General features: G+C 45.5%; 1 protein-coding gene across 3 annotated transcripts in view; it reads right to left on the bottom strand.

Moving 5' to 3' along the window:
- Positions 1-18,361, bottom strand: part of RASGEF1A (RasGEF domain family member 1A) — a 225,335-nt gene that overhangs the window by 121,345 nt on the left and 85,629 nt on the right. The window contains exon 1 of one of the 3 annotated variants that reach the window (XM_079900994.1): positions 51-108. The exons of the other annotated variants lie outside the window; for them this stretch is intronic. The gene's annotated coding sequence lies outside the window, so the exon portion shown is untranslated. Of the gene's footprint in view, positions 1-50; positions 109-18,361 lie in introns of those variants that run through there. 3 annotated transcript variants of the gene reach the window in all.

The following is an 18,361-nucleotide window of genomic DNA, read 5'->3' as shown; positions in this document are numbered from 1 at the left end:
AAGATGGCAATACTCCCCAAATAAATCTACAGATTAAAAGCAATCCTTACCAAAATCCCAGGTGTATTCTGTAAAGAAATTCACAAGCTGATGCAAAAATTCACATGCAAATTCAAGGAAACCAGCATAGCTAAAACAACCTTAAAAAAGAAGAACAGAATTGGAGGACTTACACTTCCTGGTTTCAAAACTTACCAGCAAGCTACAATAAACAAGACTGTGTTACTAGCATAAGGATATATGCAGAGAGATCAACAAAATAGAATTGAGAGCCCCAAAATAAACCTTCACATTTATGAGCAATTGATTTTGAAAAGGTTGCCAAGACAATTCAATGGAGGAAAGAATCATCTTTTCAACAAATGGTATTGGGACAACTGAACATTTACATGCAAGAGAATGGAGTTAGACCCTACCTCACATCATGTATCAAAATTAACTGAAAATAGATCTAAAACTTCAATGTAAGAGCTATATTTATATAGTTCTTAGAAGCAAACAGGTATAAATCATCATGACTTTGGATTAAACAATGGTTTCTTAGATATGACACCTAAAGCACAAGCAACCAAAGATAAATAGATAAATTAGACTCTGTCAACATTAAAAACTTTTATATTTCAGAAGACATGATTAAGAAAATTAAAAGTCAAGCCAGAAACTGGGAGAAAATATTTGTAATGTAAATATCTGCTAAAAGACTTGTATCCAGAATACGTAAAGATCTCTTACAAAGTAGCAAAATTAATTTTTTTAACTAATTTTTAAATAGGCAAAGGATCTGAAGACATACTTCACCAAAGAATATGTAGGAATCGTTAATAAGTGAATGAAAAGATGTTCAACATCATTAGTCATTTAGGGGTATGCAAATCAAAACCACAATGAGACATCATTTGCCAGCCACCAGCATAGCTATAATAAAAAAGACCGTCCTTACAAGCTTTTGGTGAGAATGCGGGGAAACTGGAACACTTATACATTGCTAATGAAACATAAATGATGCAACTACTTTGGAAAAACACTTATTTTCTTAAAAAGGTAAACATAAATTTACCATATGATCCAAGCAATTCCACTCCTAGGTATGCACTTAAGATAAATGAAAATTTATCTCCACACAAAGATGTGTATGCACATTTTATAGTAGCATTATTCATAATAGCCAAAAAGTCCATCAGCTGGTGAACTGGTGAACAAAATTAGTGTATCCATACAAAGAAATACTATTTGGCAATAAAAAATAATGAAGTACAGATACAAGCTACAACAAAGATGAACCTTGAAAACATTATGGAAGTGAAAGAAACCAGAAGAAAAAGACCACATATTGTATGACTCAGTTCGTATTAAATGCCCAGAAAAGGCAAATCTATAGACAGAAAGTATATCAGTGATTGCCTAGGGCTGCGAGTAGAAATAGGGATTTACTGCAGATGGACATAAAGGATCTTTTTGGGGTGATGGAAATGTTCAGAATTGGATTGTCATAATAGCTATACAACCCTGTAAATTTACTAAAAAATCATTCACACAAAATGAGTGAATTTTATGGTACATAAATTATAACTCAGTAAAGCTCTTAACCACACAAACACACACACACACACACACACACACACAGAAATTGTTAGAGAAAATAAATGATTCAGCAAAGTTATAGGATATAAAATCAGTACACAAAAATCAGTTCTATTTCTGTATGTTTACAATAAACACACTGAAAGATAAAATTTAATTGATTTGTGATAGCATCAAAAAGAGTAAAATTCTTAGGAATAATTTTTATTTATTATTTTATTTTATTGAAGTGTAATTGATTTATTGATACAATGTCATGTTAGTTTCAGTGTACAGCACAGTGATTCAGCTATAATTTTTTTGTCAGATTCTTTTGCCTTATGGGTTTTTACAAAATACTGAGTATAGTTCCCTGTGCTCTACCGTAGGGCCTCGTTGGAATAATTTTAACCAAGGAGCTTAAAGATTTATACACTAAAAACTGTAAAACATTGCTGAAATAAAGAAGACATAAATAAATGAAAAGGTAACCCATGTTCATTGATCGGAAGACTTAATATTGTTAAGATGACAATAATATCCAAAACAATCTACAGATGAGTGCAATCTCTATCAAATCCCAATGGTATTTTTTACAGAAAAAAAAATCCTAAAATTTATATGGACTATCAAGGGATCCCAGAACAATCTTGAAAAAGAAGAACAAAGCTAGAGGTCTCACAGTTTCTGGTTTCAAGATATATTACAAAGCTACAGTGATCAAAACAGTACAGTGTTGGCCTAAAGACAGACATTTAGACAAATGTAATAGAATAGAAAGCCCAGAAATAAACCCTCACATATGATCAAATGATTTTTGACAAGGTGCCAAGATCACTCAATGGGGAGAGGATAATCTTTTCAACAAAAGGTGCTGGAAAAACTGGATATTTACATGTTAACAAATAAAGTTGGAGTTTACCTAAGCCATATTTAAAAAAAAATAACTCAAAATGGATCAAAGACCCAAAAATAAGAGCTGAAACTATAAAACTCTTAGAAGAAAGCATAAGTGAAATCTTCATTGCATTGGATTTGGCAATTATTTTTTAGATTGGACACCAAAAGCACAGATATTGGAACGCTCATAGATTGCTGGTGGGAATGTTAAAATGGTGCAGCTGCTGTGGAAAACAGTTTGGCGGTTCCTCAAAAAGCTAAATATGGAATTACTATGACTCAACACTTCTACTCCTAGTTATATACCCCAAAGGAATTGAAAAGCAAGGACGGGAACAGATATTTATATCCCAGTGTTCATAGCATTATTCACAGTAGCCAAGAGGTGAAAATAACCCAAGCATCCATTAAATGAATGGATAAACAAAGTGTATTATATACATACATGAAATAGCATTCATACAAAGAAATGAAGTTCTGATACATACTGCAACATGGATGAACCTTTAAAATAAGGTGAAATAAATGAGACACAAAAGTGCAAATATTATGATTCCACTATATGAGGTGTCCAGAATAAGCAAATTCTTAGAGACTGAAAATAGATTAAAGATTACCAGGGGCTGGGGAGAAGATGGGGAGTTTCTGTTTAATGGATACACAGTTTCTGTTTGGGGTGATGAAAATATCTTGGGAATAGATAGTGGTGAAGGTTGTACAGCATTGTGAATGTCATTAATGCCACTGAACTGTATACTTTAAAATGGTTAAAATGGAAAATTTTGTTATATATTTTTACCACAGTTTTTAAAAAATTCATAATAGATTAAAAACTACTGAATTGTACACTTTAAATGTGTGAACTCTGTGGAATGTGAATTATATCTCAATAAAGCTACTTTTTATTTTTAATTTATTTTAATTTTAATTTTTATTATTATTATTTTTTGGCATCCTCACATGGCTTGCAGGATCTTAGTTCCCCAACCAAGGATTGAACCTGGGCCACAGCAGTGAAAGCACCGAGTCCTAAGCGCTGGACGGCCAGGCAACTCCCAATAAAGCTATTTTTTTTAACTGATAGAAACATCAGAAGGTATTAAAATAGCTCTCTTATAGTAGGAGATATACATATATCTCCTAAGAAATAAACAAAGAAATAAACAAAATGGAAAACGATAGATCAATTTTTTAAATTTCATTAAAATCCTTCTATCAACAATAGAATTGGGGCTTCCCTGGTTGTGCAGTGGTTGGGAATCCGCCTGCCAATGCAGGGGACATGGGTTTGAGCCCTGGTCCGGGAAGATCGCACATGCCGCGGAGCAACTAAGCCCGTGTGCCACAACTACTGAGCCTGCGCTCTAGAGTCCACGAGCCACAACTACTGAGCCCACGTGCCACACCTACTGAAGCCCGCGTGCCTAGAGCCCATGCTCTGCAACAAGAGAAGCCACCGCAATGAGAAGCCTGCACACCGCAACGAAGAGTGGCCCTCACTCTCCGCAACCAGATAAAAAGCCCGCGCGCAGCAACGAAGACCCAATGCAGCCAAAAATAAAATTTTAAAAATTTTTTTAATTTAAAAAAAAAATAGAAGTAATCTTTAAAAAGGGACAAAAATTTCCTGAGATGTAAACTCCTAAGTAGTTCTAAATTAAGTTAAAAAAGTATAATTCATATAGCCATATTCACTGACTTCAAAGTAATTAAGTTAGAAACTAGTGATTCCCCCAAATTACATAACACACTTAAAGTTACTCTTGGATTTAAAAGAACACCATGACAGAAGTTCCCAACATCACAGCAGAAATTGATGACAACCAAGAAATGGATGACGGAATACTCCACTTTTTAAACTTGTGAATATTTTTCAAAGCAGCATCCTGAGAAAATTTAGAACCTTAAATGCATTAATTAGAGAAAAGGAAGATTATAAATAAAGGAACTACTATCTTAGTTCAAAAGCAGGAATGCCAGCATTAAAATAAACCCAAGAAAGTTGAATTGTGATTGATAAAGAAGATGAAGATAATAAAATAGAAATCAAACCTACAGTAGGAAAAAATTCACACTGTTAATCCATAAAACCCAAAGCGGGCTCTCAGAATTAGCAATGCTGAATTTGCACAAATGCTGGGAGGCTCAGTGCCGTCACGTGCATGTTTACAACATGGGTACTGCAACCTGATCAGACCGACGAGGAGAAAACACAGACAAGATCAGGAAAAAAGAAGGAAGACCAAGGAAATTAAATAAATCATAGTAGGCCAATATGTACGATAAAGGGTTTGAAATCACAGACATCATGGAGAAATTTACAGGAAAATATGAATTATCACAATGAGTGCGAAAACGCTAATAAACTAATAACTGCGAGGGAAGAAGCGGACAAAAAAGTACAAGGTTTACCCTAAATTGCAGTGTCATTTTTTTCAGACAATGTGATTTTCTACCTAGAAAACTGAGCTAACAAACTATAAGAATAATTAGGACAAATTCCATTAGATGGAAGGAACTGCCTGTCTACACCAAGTCCCCTATCTACCAGCAATGAATTATAACATATAAAGAAAAATGTCGTTCATAATAGCAACACTGTTACAACACAGCCAGGGGTAAACCAAAAAAAACCGCACAGGACCCATATGAGAAAATGATAAAGTGTCATGTCTATAATTTTTAAATTAAAATTTGCATGAATAAAGAGATAAACTGGAGAAAGTGTGTAAGAATAGTCAAGACTGTTAGAAAAAAGGAAAGTAGTGAAGTAGAAATTCTCTGTGACACATGAAAATATATAATAAACCATTATAATTGAAGGAATATGTAAGAATAAACATATAGAATATCAGATACTCACTTTGAAAGAGGATAGTTTCCTGAAACTGGCCTACACATTGAGGAATTTACTATATAAACTAAAAGAGTGTAAAATATAGATTTTGAATAAGAGATTATTCAAAAAATGGTGCTGAATTGACTAACTATACATTTGTAATATAATGAAGGTAGACAGCTACCTCACAATACTAAAACAAATACAGATGATTTATCCCTACAAAATTATTTTAAAATATATTTATAAGTGAAAAAATATGAAAGAATATATGTGGAATTAGGAAAGTCATTCTTAAGACACAAATGACAATATCTATAAAATAAATTTACATTAATAATAGTATACTGTGCAACCTCAAGATACGAGATACATTTTTCACTCAACAGTTTGGAAAACCGGATACTATTTAGAACTGATGGGAGTGTAAATAGGAACAGCATTTTTTCGGACAATTTAACCATATCTACTAAAATCAAAGGGTGCAATCCCTTAGACCAAAACAATTTCACTTCCTACACATATGCATAAGCTGGCTAAACAAGGATGTTTATTTAGCCTTGTTTATAGTAGCTACACAAATATATAAACAACCAAATGTCTATCGACATGGAAAAGGGTAAATAAATTATCACTATTCAGCAGTTTATAGATGAGGTCATCCTATATTCATTTAATATGGGAAGTTCTCACAAGATTTCTTGTTATGTGGAGACAGCAAACTGCAAAAGCATGAATACATGGAATATCGTTTATGTTAACTATTTGTGTTAACTCACTGATGAAACCCAAATTATGCAAAAGCAAATTAAGCAAATTAATTTTTCTTTTTTTTTTTTTGGCCATGCCACACAGCATGCATGATCCTAGTTCCCCGACCAGGGATCTAACCCATGCCCCCTGCAGTGGAAGCGCAGAGTCTTAACCACTGGACAGGCAGGGAAGTCCCTACACCAGTTATGATGTCATCTTTGGGGAGGGCCTTGGGCATGGTGGCAGGGAGCAGGTGGCCATGTGGGAGGATTTCTGATGCATCTGTAAGTTTCACTTTTCTAAATAACAGAACATGCACATGTATTATTTGTGCAATTAGAATATAATTAAATATAAACATAAAAGATTTGTTTGGGTTGGAGGCAAAGAACATGTGAAAGCACCTGCCAAGTCTTGGTGAGGCATAACATGGACTCCTGGGCTGCTTTCCCAGTCACAAAACCTCCCAGGGGCAGAATGAAGAGAAAAGAACTCAAGTCTCTGCCCAGTCGTGGGAGATACCTTGTCCCTGAGGTAGAGGATGAGTGAGCATGTGTGTGAGAGAAAGAGCTGTTGATGGTTGCGTTCTGACTCTGCGACATCAATGTCCAGGTTTTTCCACACAATGCTGTCCTCTGTGCCAGCAGGAGCCTGTGTGATGTGCATTTCTGAACACAACACCCCATTAGCTTTTTCTGGATACGCCACTGATCACTATTCTACAAGGTTTGCTGCTGGCGCTTCCTAGATCTTACCAGAAGGCGTCAGCAGAACATTTCAGACACCATCCAGGACTCTCGTTCCTTCCACCCAAGGGTGCTTCAATGATTTGTTGACAGAAACATTGAGGGGGTGAGGTCATCCAGTCAAGCTACCAGGAGGGACACGTGCAGGAAGTGATATTAACCTCAGGGCTGCCACCTAGCTAACATAAAGTTAAAACTCTTGATGGAGAGATACGACCTGATTTCTGAAAAGTTGAGGTGTACAAGTATACATTTCTGAACTGATTAAACGCACTATTTCTCTCCCATCAACTCCATACACCCAGTGAAGTCATTAGTTGGTAGGAAATCTAGGGGAGGTGGGAAAGGGCAGGTCAGTCTTCTTGTCGTCCGACACCCATCAAACAAGGTCAATGGAGCTCCAGTCCAAGTTCACAGATGCTCAGAGAGTTTAAGTCAATTCTTCGGGGTCACATAGTCAATAAATGGCAGTCAGGACTTGAACTCATTGCCTGTGGCTCTGAATCCACTGCTTACTCTATTCTGCTACATGTCCACGGGAGCCTTCTGGAGGAGGGGGCTTGGCTTGGGCTGGTCCTTGACCATGCAGCATGTTCTGGCCCCTGTGAACACCTGAGGAGGTCCAGCATGGCTCTCGTTGTTCACAGGATCAGACACTGTTGGCGCCAGGAGGGGGTTGGCCGTGATATGCTTGGTTTCTGTTTCAGCACTGAACAGCTGGTGACCTTGCTCTTGACCTTCCTCTCCTTGGGCGAGAGTTCTGGAAAGAGCATGTTGGACTCTAGGATCTCCGAAAGCCCTCCTAGCTCTGGAGCTCTACAACTGGATGATCTCCAGAAAGAAAACTGTGTGAGACTGTGAAGCCTCCTTTCTTTGCAGATGGGCTCAAGAAGCCTAGCGGTAGTGTCCGGACCAAGAACTCTGGGCCTCGTCCTGCCCGAGGACTCAGACTTGGTGGGCAGTGAAAGACTGCGTTGCCGAAGTTTACTGAACTGGACTCTGCCTATCAGGGAAAGAGGTTCCACAGTCCTCTGGGTCCAGGGAATACCTGTGAGCAAAAGCCTTTGGCCATGGATTGCTAAGCCAAACTTCTGAGAGCCCAGGATCATGGAGGGAAAAACTAGGAATGGGGAAAGCAGGGTCCTTGTCAACCAGGACCAGCAAGTCCTCCCTTGATTCTGGAGAAAGTCGCAGAAGGGAAATTCAGATGGAATTCTGCTGAGCAGAGGGGTTGCTCCCAGCGGGCAAGGCTGATCTACCTGTGAATCACCCCAGTCCCCACCCATTCCCACCTAGAGGCAGTCCTGCCCACCTCCTAAGGGCAACCCTGCCCCCTCCCGACCAGTCTGACTGGACTCTAGGAGAACTCCACCTGCCTCTCCCTAAATACCGTGTGTCCCTCCACCCACCTGGGTTAGAGTTGGGATTCCCTATGGAATTCCCCAGGTCACTCTGGCTCCAAACTGGTGCTGGAACATAGCTCCCCAGGGCTCAAAGAGAATTCCAGACCTCCCCTGAGTCGCTGCTTACCTGACCCCAGAGCCTCCATTTCTATCTGTAAAACAAGTCACTTCTACCTTCTTCACAGGGTTCCATGGAAGGAACTAAAGGCGTTATCATCAGAGAAGCATCAGCCCAGTGAGTGGGTCCGTTGTGTTGGGCATGATTTGTTCTAAATGTCTGATGGCCCTCGTACAGCCCCTCCCTGTTAGGATCATGCTTCCCATCCATTGACAGCAGGCTTGGCAACTGACATGTTTTGGCCCAAGAAATCTGAGCGGAAGTACCGTGCGCCTCTTCCAAGCGGAACATCCAGGGGCCATCGTGTTGTTCTCCCATTGCTCTTTTCTCTCATCTGGGAGACTAGTAGGTCCCAGGTACTGACTGCTTCAGAATCCTGAGGCCCTAACTGAGCAGAGCCGAGGCCAGCTTGCATTGGACTATAGAGGTGGGTAAGAAATAATCATTTGCTGCCATACAGCACTGAGATTTGGGATCCTTTGTTTCAGCAACACCTCTTAGCCCACGCTGACTGATATAAGCACGGAGGACCAGTGGTATATGTTGGTTCCTTACCATCTCCCCTTTAAGGATGAGGCATCCATCATGCTTAGTATAATGAATTAGGAAGAACAATGCTCCAAGTTGCAGAGGCATAGCAGGGGGGCAAGGACCGTGGCTGGGAGTGGCCCTGCTAGGAGTGATGGAGTAGGGGAAGGAGGTGGGCAGGTGGAGGCCCTTGTATGTTATGGGTTGAAGACCTAGAGGGACCAGGTGATGTTGCAACCTTCGCTGTGTTTCAATGCAAAAAATAGTATTATTACTTATCTTCCAAGTCTTTCAGTAATAATGAAATTTCGTGAGTGCCTTATTTGGGATAGGGTGTCACATATTCGTTTTAGATGTTTGGGTAGAAGCCAAGCCAGGTGTCCCAGGGTGTTAGCACAGGCCGAAGGCTTAAGACAGGTCCCCGGGCCAGGTAGCGTAGGCGGGATGGCACAGACCCAAGAGATCAGAGACTGGAGGCCGAGCACAGGTGCACTGGTTGGAGTGCGTGGGGTCGCCTGGATATAGGGCAGAGCCATATGTAGACGACCTCTGTCCTTGTCTGCAGCCCAGGGTTCTCCACAGGGCGGAGACTGTCGCATGGTCAGAGACTGTCAGGACTGAGACTGCTGTCGAAGCCTGCTTCTGCTTGTCCAGCACTAATGAGAATACTATCTCCTAGAAGGGTCGCTCTCCTTGGAGGCGCGGGGTGACCGTGGGAGACGTTCATCTCGGAAATATGAAGCCCAGCCACAGAGATCTCAGTGGAAGGAGCACAGAATTCTGCTCCTTGTTAATTTCATGGTTGACTTAACTGTTCTTAAGCGATTATAGCGCTGGTGATGATGGGCTTGAAATGCTTTTACTTTTTTTTCCCAGCCAGTTCTCTTTCTTTGTCCCAAAAGATTCAGACTCTCGATTTGAAGCACAAATTCGTTGTCTTAAGGTTTCCTGGGCACCGTTGTTTGTGGGAACATATTTATTTTGCCTGTCGTAGGAGGAAGAACACTGAAGAGAGGGGGAGGATGAAGACGATGCAGACCCGCATTCCCAAGCAGTTCTTATGGCCAGGCTGGGCTGCATACCTGTGTCCCATGCATCGTTTCTTTGAATTTTCTCAACAGCTCACGAGGCAGCACGGCCACTGGAGTATGAGCCCCATGGGGCTTATTTTATCACTGCATCCAATCATCTTAAGCAGGTCTGGCACATAATAGGAGCTCAATAAATATTTGGTTTTTTTAAAAAGGGATATCATGATCATCCACATCTTAAAAATAACATAATGGGGGCTTCCCTGGTGGTGCAGTGGTTAAGTATCTGCCTGCCAGTGCAGGGGACACAGGTTCGATCTCTGGTCTGGGAAGATCCCACATGCCGTGGAGCAACTAAGCCCGTGTGCCACAACTACTGAGCCTGCAAGCCACAACTACTGAGCCCATGCACCACAACTACTGAAGCCCACGTGCCTAGAGCCCATGCTCCACAACAAGAGAAGCCATTGCAATGAGAAGCCCCCACACCACAATGAAGAGTAGCCCCCGCTCACCGCAACTAGAGAAAGACCGTGCACAGCAATGAAGACCCAACACAGCCATAAATAAATAAATAAAAATAACATAACGGAGGCTGAGGAGATTAAGAGACTTGCCCAAACCCACATGGCTCATAGGTGACAGAACCGGAACTCAGATCTCTGGGACCCAAAAGGTTTCAATCTGCCTTCGGTGGGTATGGACCATTCAGCCTCTTCTCAATGGTCAAGATAGACACAGGAGTGGTGTTAGAGAAAAGCCATTTTAGAAAGATACAGGAGGAACTTATCAACAGGATGGACTACATATTTTTAATGGATTGTTATCTAGGTTGCACATTAATATGGGAACTCTTGCAGCAATATTTTCCAAAGGTGGCAACATATGCTCTTTTTACAGTGTTACATGGACTTGCCTCTATCAAAAGGTGGGGCTCGAGTCCCCTCCCCCTGAACCTGGGCGGACCTCAGTAACTGCCTCAACCAAAAGCATGTGATTTCCAAGCTCAGTCACACACATCAACACAGCCTTGTCCTGGACCTCTCTTGGGACATGAGCCTTGGATATCTGAGCTGACAGGTGAGAAGTCTGGCCCCGCATGCTGGGGAGGCCACATGGAGAGGCCATCAGGAGACAGAGATGCCCGAGAATGCCCAGTGTCCCAACCCCCGGCTGTCTGCCTCTCCCCGCCATCAACTGCCGGACATAGATGTGAGGGAGGGACGAAACCAGCAGGTGAGTCCAGCCTTGGCCTTTAAGCTACCCCGGCTGATGCAGAGTGGAGAGAGATGAGAAGTCTCCACCAAACCTGCCCAAATTGCAGCTTTGTGAGCCATATAAACATTGCTGCGGGTTCTCATGCTCTCGGTGGAAGTGGTGGCCTGGAAGCAGGTAAAGGGGGTGTGGACGGTGTAGCTCTTCATGTCCTGCTATGCTCTGCCCACTAGTGCTGCTGTCTGAAAAGTCCCAGCCTCAGTGGGACCCCTGGGCCACTGGATTTAGCATGGCACCCCCCTACCTGTCTGCAATGATACTGTGCTACTCTGCCCCTCTGAAACAATGGGTAAGCCCACTGCCCTGTGGCCAGTGCTTCAGCAAGGATGCCTTCTCACCCCTACAGCATCACTTTCCATCTCAAATGGATCGTTAATATCAATCTCAAACACATTTTTATTAACCCTACCCTTAAAAAAATACTCTCTTGACTCTATTATTTCTCGTGTCTCTTTTGTCCTCCCATTTTTAGCAAAACAGTCTCAGAAGTGCGTCTATGTTCACATTCTGTACTCACTCCCAGCCTATCACTCTTGAACCCGTTCCAATTCGTTTCATCCAGCAAAACTGGTCTTGTAAGGACTCAGTGACTGAACCTGTCCCCCAGCGGCCAGATCCAAGGACTAAGCCTTGGTTCCCAGAGGACTTAAGCTGTCATTGGCGTTTGCATGGGCTGTCGCCCTCCATCTGGACCCGCCTGCTTCGCCTGTCCCAGGACACACCCCCTGGTTTCCTCTTCTCCTCAGCTCCCTTTTCTGGTCCCCTCTCATCCCTCCAACGTCTGTACTGGTGAGTCCATGGCTCAGTGCGTGGGCTCCAATCTCTCCTCTCTTTTCTGGCATTACAAACACCACGTGGGTGCTGACAGGTCTTGAACCTCCCTGTCCAGCCTGGGCATTGCTATCTGGAATCAGAATCCCAGCCTCCTATGGCTAACGCCTGCTTGATCCCTTTACAGGAAGTCTGATAGACATCTCAACCTTGACACGCCCACATCCAAATTTCTCATGTTCTCCCCCCGAAGTGCTCCTCCCCAGCTGCTCAGTTAAAGGCCATCCATTCTTCTGGATCCTCTGGCCAAAAATTATGGAGTTAAACTGGACTATTCTATTTTTCTCAAACCCAACTCCCAATGCATCAGCAAATCCTTTTGGCTTGCCTGTGCAGGTATACTCTGCATCCCCTCCATGGCCACCACCCTGGTCCAAACCCCCAGCATCTATCAAAGGATTATTAGAGCAAACTCCTACAGGGTGTCTCTGGTCTGCCTTCTGTAGTCCTACCATCTATGCTTCAAAAAGCACTAGAATGACCCTACTAAAAGGTCAGCTGGGGGCTTCCCTGGTGGCGCAGTGGTTGGGAGTCCGCCTGCCGATGCAGGGGATACGGGTTCGTGCCCCAGTCCGGGAGGATCCCACGTGCCGCGGAGCGGCTGGGCCCGTGAGCCATGGCCGCTGAGCCTAGGCGTCCGGAGCCTGTGCTCCGCAACGGGAGAGGCCACAACAGTGAGAGGCCCGCGTACCACAAAAAAAAAAGAAAAAAAATGGGCAAAGAAATTGAAAAGACATTTCTCCAAAGAAAATCACAAATGGTCAAGAAGCACATAAAAGATCCTCAACATCATTAATCATGAGAAATGCAAATCAAAACCAAAATGAGATACCACATCACACCTACTACAAGGGCTATAATTTTTTAAAATGGAAAATAACAAGTGTTGGTGAGAATGTGGAGAAATCGAAATCGTTATGAACTATTGACAGGAATGTAAAATGGTACAGCTGCTGTGAAAAACAAACTGGCACATCCTTGGGGTTCCATCAACGCCATAACCAACCCCAATTACAAACCTAGAGGTCCAGCTGGGGAGCCTCAGGTGGGCTGCACAGTGCTCCGAAGCCCTCTAGAGGCCGTCTGCTGTAATGCCAACTCTCGACACTTCCTGCTGCTTACCCACCCCCACCCCCCCGCCCCGCCCCCGCAGCCCCAGAGGCTGCACTGGCTTGGAAACGTGCCACCATGATTGCCTTCCTTCTCTCCCCCTAAGCGCCATGAATGCTCTACAGAGGAGGGTATTTCTCTCTCAAACTCTCCCAGGAAACTCTCACCTCCCAACCCCACCCCACTACTTTAAATCAGCCAGCGGCCCAGCCATCTACATAAGGTCACCTGGCTTTAAATCAAACAACATCCATAACTAACTTCACCTGCATTTAAGTCAGGACATCCAGGCAAGGGTGGGGGGAAAGGAGGAAGTGGATCAGGTGGAAAGGGAAGAAGGAAGTTTGGGGAGAGCCAAGAGAAACAAAGGGCACAGGGATGAGGACAGCTCACCCAGCAATACCAGGGCTTTTACAGGCTCCAGGTTCAGGACAACTAGCCGCGTTTCCCAGGTGCCAACACACACAGAGGCCTGCAGCTTAAAAGCTGCAAGCCCAAGTCAGGGCAGGTATTTCCGGGTCTAGGTTCCTGCCGCTGGAGAAACAAAGGACAGTACTCTGCAGACAGCCTGTTTGGCCGTCCGGCCACTGGGCCACAAGACCAGGCTGGAAATGCCCCCATCGCAAACTGAAGGCAACCTCTGTCCCCCTCTGTGAGGTGAGGCATTTGACTGATTGAATCAGACGGGCCCAGTAACCAACCCCTTTACTCTGGCCGTGTCCTTGAGATTCTGCCCACCCCAACTCCAAATACATCTCAGAGCCTGTTGGTTTGGCCAGGGAGCCGCCACACGTGGGCTATGTTGGTGCTCTGGCGTCCTCTTGTGGCCGTCGTCTCTAATAGCAACTCATAGCCCTTCCTCCTGCCTCCCTTGCCAGCCCCGGGGGCTGCACTGGCCTTGGGCACCTGGCAGCCTGATTTCCTTCCCCTTCTCCGTCTTAGCACAATGAAGTGCCCTATAAATGGGGATATCCTCTCTCTCCAAGTTTCCCAGGGTACTCATCCCTCCCTACCATATCTTACTACTTTAAATTAATCAGCCCAGGACTTCTCTGTTCCTCCAGTGGTTTAGACTCCATTCTTCCACTGCAGGCTGTATGGCTTTGATCTTTGGTCGGGGAACTAATATCCTACAGGCCACACGGCATGGCCAAATATAAATAAATAAATAAATAGGCCCACGGCATTTACTGATGTACCCGGGTTTAAATCAATCATCTCCCACATACTTCAGGTGACCTGGCTTTAGGTCAGGTTACCCCAGGCACAGTTGTGGAAACAGAAGGAAGAAGATCAGATAGAAAGGGAAGACAAACTTTTGGAGAGAACTCTCGAGAACAAGAAAGGGCACAGGGATGAGCGCAGCCCGCCCAGCAAACACCAGGGTTTTTACAGGCTCCAGGTTCAGGACGACAGCCCCGTTTTCCAGATGCCAACACACACAGAGACCAGCAGCTTAAAAGCTGGAAGCCCAAGTCAAGCCAGGTGTTTCTGGGTCCAGAGTCCTCACTCTGGAGAAACAAACGGCAGTCAGTCTGCAGACAGCCTCTCTGGCTGTCGGGTCACTGGGCCACCCGGCCCGGCTGAAAGTGCCCCCATGGCAAGCTGAAGGCAGAATTCAGCCCACTCTGTGAGAGGACGCAGTTTCAGCAAGTGAATCAGAGGTGCCCAGTAACAACCCCTTTCCTCTGGGCACGTCCTTGACTTTCCGCAATCCCCATGTCCGAACCTGGAGGCTTGACCAGGGATGCACACGAGGGTACCGCTGGTGCTCCGGCGCCCTCTTGTGGACGTCAGCTCTAATAGCAACTCTCAGCCCTTCTTCCATGCGGAGCCCCGGGGGCTGCACTGGCCTTGGGCACCTGGCAGCCTGATTTCCTTCCCCTTCTCCGTCTTAGCACAATGAAGTGCCCTATAAATGGGGATATCCTCTCTCTCCAAGTTTCCCAGGGTACTATCCCACCCTACCGCACCCCACTGCTTTAAATTAAAGAGCCCGGAACTTCCCAGGAGGTCAAGAGGCTAAGACTCCCCGCTTCCACTGCAGGTGGCACGGGTTTCATCCCTCGTCGTGGAACTAACATTAAGATCCTACATACTACACGGCGTGTCCAAATATAAATAAATAAATAAATAGCCCCCTGAAGTCACTGATGTACCGGGCTTGAACTCAATCACCTCCCTTTTAATTCAGCTGACCTTGCTCTAGGTCAGTTTTCCCCACGCAGGGTTGTGGAAACAGAAAGAAGAGGATCAGATAGAAAGGGAAGACAAACGTATGCGGAAAACTCTCTAGAGAAAGAGACGGCACAGGGATGAGCAAAGCCCGCCCAGCAAATATCCAGGCTTTTACAGGCTCCAGGTTCAGGAAAACCAGCCACGTTTTCAAGATGCCAACACCCACAAAGGCCAGCTTAAAAACCTGCAAGCCCGAGTCAAGGCACGTATTTCTGGCTCCAGAGTCCTGACTCCGGAGAAAAAAAGGGCAGTCAGTCTACAGGCAAACTGTCTGGTCATCCGACCACTGGTCAACAACCTGGCTGGAAGTGTCCCCATCGGAAGCTGAAGGCAGACCACTGCGCCACTGTCACGAGACGCAATTTGAGCCGGTGAATCAGAGGGGCCCGTAACTAACCCCTTTGCTCTGGGCACGTCCTTGCGGTTCTGCTAACCCCATCTCCAACCCCATCTCAAAACCTGGAATTTTGGCCAGGGATCCACAGGTGGGCTTCGCTGGCGCTCTGGCGCCCTCTTGTGGCCCTCGTCTCTAATAGCATCTTACAGCCCTTCCTCCTGCCTCCCTTGCCAGCTCTAGGGGCTGCACTGGCCCAGGGCGCCTGCCCGCCTGATTTCCTTCCCCCTCTCCCTCTTACGACAATGAACTGCCCTAGAGATGGCGATATTTTCTCTCTCCAAGTCTCCCAGGGTACTCATCCCTCCCTACCACATCCTACTACTTTAAATTAATCAGCCCAGGACTTCCCTGGTCCTCCAGTGCTTGAGACTCCATTCTTCCACTGCAGGGCATATGGGTTTGATCCTTGGTCGGGGAACTAAGATCCTACATGCCACACAGCATGCCCAAATATAAATAAATAAGTAAATGGGCCCACTGCCTTTACCGATGTACCCGGGTTTAAATCAATCATCTCCCACATACTTCAAGTGATCTGGCTTTAGGTCAGGTTACCCCAGGCACAGTTGTGGAAACAGAAGGAAGAGGATCAGATGGAAAGGGAAGACAAACTTTTGGAGAGAACTCTCGGGAAAAAGAAAGGGCACAGGGATGAGCGCAGCCCGCCAGCAAACACCAGGGTTTTTACAGGCTCCAGGTTCAGGACGACAGCCCCGTTTTCCAGATGCCAACACACACAGAGACCAGCAGCTTAAAAGCTGGAAGCCCAAGTCAAGACAGGTGTTTCTGGGTCCAGAGTCCTCACTCTGGAGAAACAAACGGCAGTCAGTCTGCAGACAGCCTCTCTGGCTGTCGGGTCACTGGGCCACCCGGCCCGGCTGAAAGTGCCCCCATGGCAAGCTGAAGGCAGAATTCAGCCCACTCTGTGAGAGGAGGCAATTTCAGCAAGCGAATCAGAGGTACCCAGTAACAACCACTTTCCTCTGGGCACGTCCTTGACTTTCCGCAATCCCCATGTCCGAACCTGGAGGCTTGGCCAGGGATGCACACGAGGGTACCGCTGGTGCTCCGGCGCCCTCTTGTGGATGTCGGCTCTAATGGCAACTCTCAGCCCTTCTTCCCTGCGGAGCCCCGGGGGCTGCACTGGCCTTGGGCACCTGGCAGCCTGATTTCCTTCCCCTTCTCCGTCTTAGCACAATGAAGTGCCCTATAAATGGGGATATCCTCTCTCTCCAAGTTTCCCAGGGTACTATCCCACCCTACCGCACCCCACTGCTTTAAATTAAAGAGCCCGGAACTTCCCAGGAGGTCAAGAAGCTAAGACTCCCCGCTTCCACTGCAGGTGGCACAGGTTTCATCCCTCGTCGTGGAACTAACATTAAGATCCTACATACTACACGGCGTGTCCAAACATAAATAAATAAATAAATAACCCACTGAAGTCACTGATGTGCCGGGCTTGAACTCAATCACCTCCCTTTTAATTCAGCTGATCTCGCTCTAGGTCAGTTTTCCACACGCAGGGTTGTGGAACAGAAAGAAGAGGATCAGATAGAAAGGGAAGACAAACGTATGCGGAGAACCCTCTAGAGAAAGAGACGGCACAGGGATGAGCAAAGCCCGCCCAGCAAATATCCAGGCTTTTACAGGCTCCGGGTTCAGGAAAACCAGCCACGTTTTCCAGATGCCAACACCCACAGAGGCCAACAGCTTAAAAAGCTGCAAGCCCGAGTCAAGGCACGTATTTCTGGGTCCAGAGTCCTGACTCTGGAGAAACAAAGGGCAGTCAGTCTGCAGACAGCCTCTCTGGCTGTCGGGTCACTGGGCCACCCGGACCGGCTGAAAGTACCCCCATGGCAAGCTGAAGGCAGAATTCAGCCCACTCTGTGAGAGGAGGCAATTTCAGCAAGTGAATCAGAGGTGCCCAGTAACAACCCCTTTCCTCTGGGCACGTCCTTGACTTTCCGCAATCCCCATGTCCGAACCTGGAGGCTTGGCCAGGGATGCACACGAGGGTACCGCTGGTGCTCCGGCGCCCTCTTGTGGACGTCGGCTCTAATGGCAACTCTCAGCCCTTCTTCCCTGCGGAGCCCCGGGGGCTGCACTGGCCTTGGGCACCTGGCAGCCTGATTTCCTTTCCCCTCTCCCTCTTAGCACAATGAAGTGCCCTACAAATGGGGATATCTTCTCTCTCCAAGTTTACGAGGGTACTACCCCACCCTACCACACCCCACTGCTTTAAATTAAAAAGCCCGGGACCTCCCAAGAGGTCAAGTGGCTAAGACGCCCCGTTTCCACTGCAGGTGGCACGGGTTTCATCCCTCGTCATGGAACTAACATTAAGATCCTACATACTACACGGCGTGTCCAAATATAAATAAATAAATAAATAACCCCCTGAAGTCACTGATGTGCCGGGCTTGAACTCAATCACCTCCCTTTTAATTCAGCTGATCTCGCTCTAGGTCAGTTTTCCACACGCAGGGTTGTGGAACAGAAAGAAGAGGATCAGATAGAAAGGGAAGACAAACGTATGCGGAGAACCCTCTAGAGAAAGAGACGGCACAGGGATGAGCAAAGCCCGCCCAGCAAATATCCAGGCTTTTACAGGCTCCAGCTTCAGGAAAACCAG

Source organism: Stenella coeruleoalba, assembly GCF_951394435.1.
Source record: "Stenella coeruleoalba genome assembly, chromosome: 16".
NCBI lineage: Eukaryota > Metazoa > Chordata > Mammalia > Artiodactyla > Delphinidae > Stenella > Stenella coeruleoalba.
Note: the sequence above shows the minus strand (reverse complement) of the source record. Positions and strands in the feature narration are given on the sequence as shown.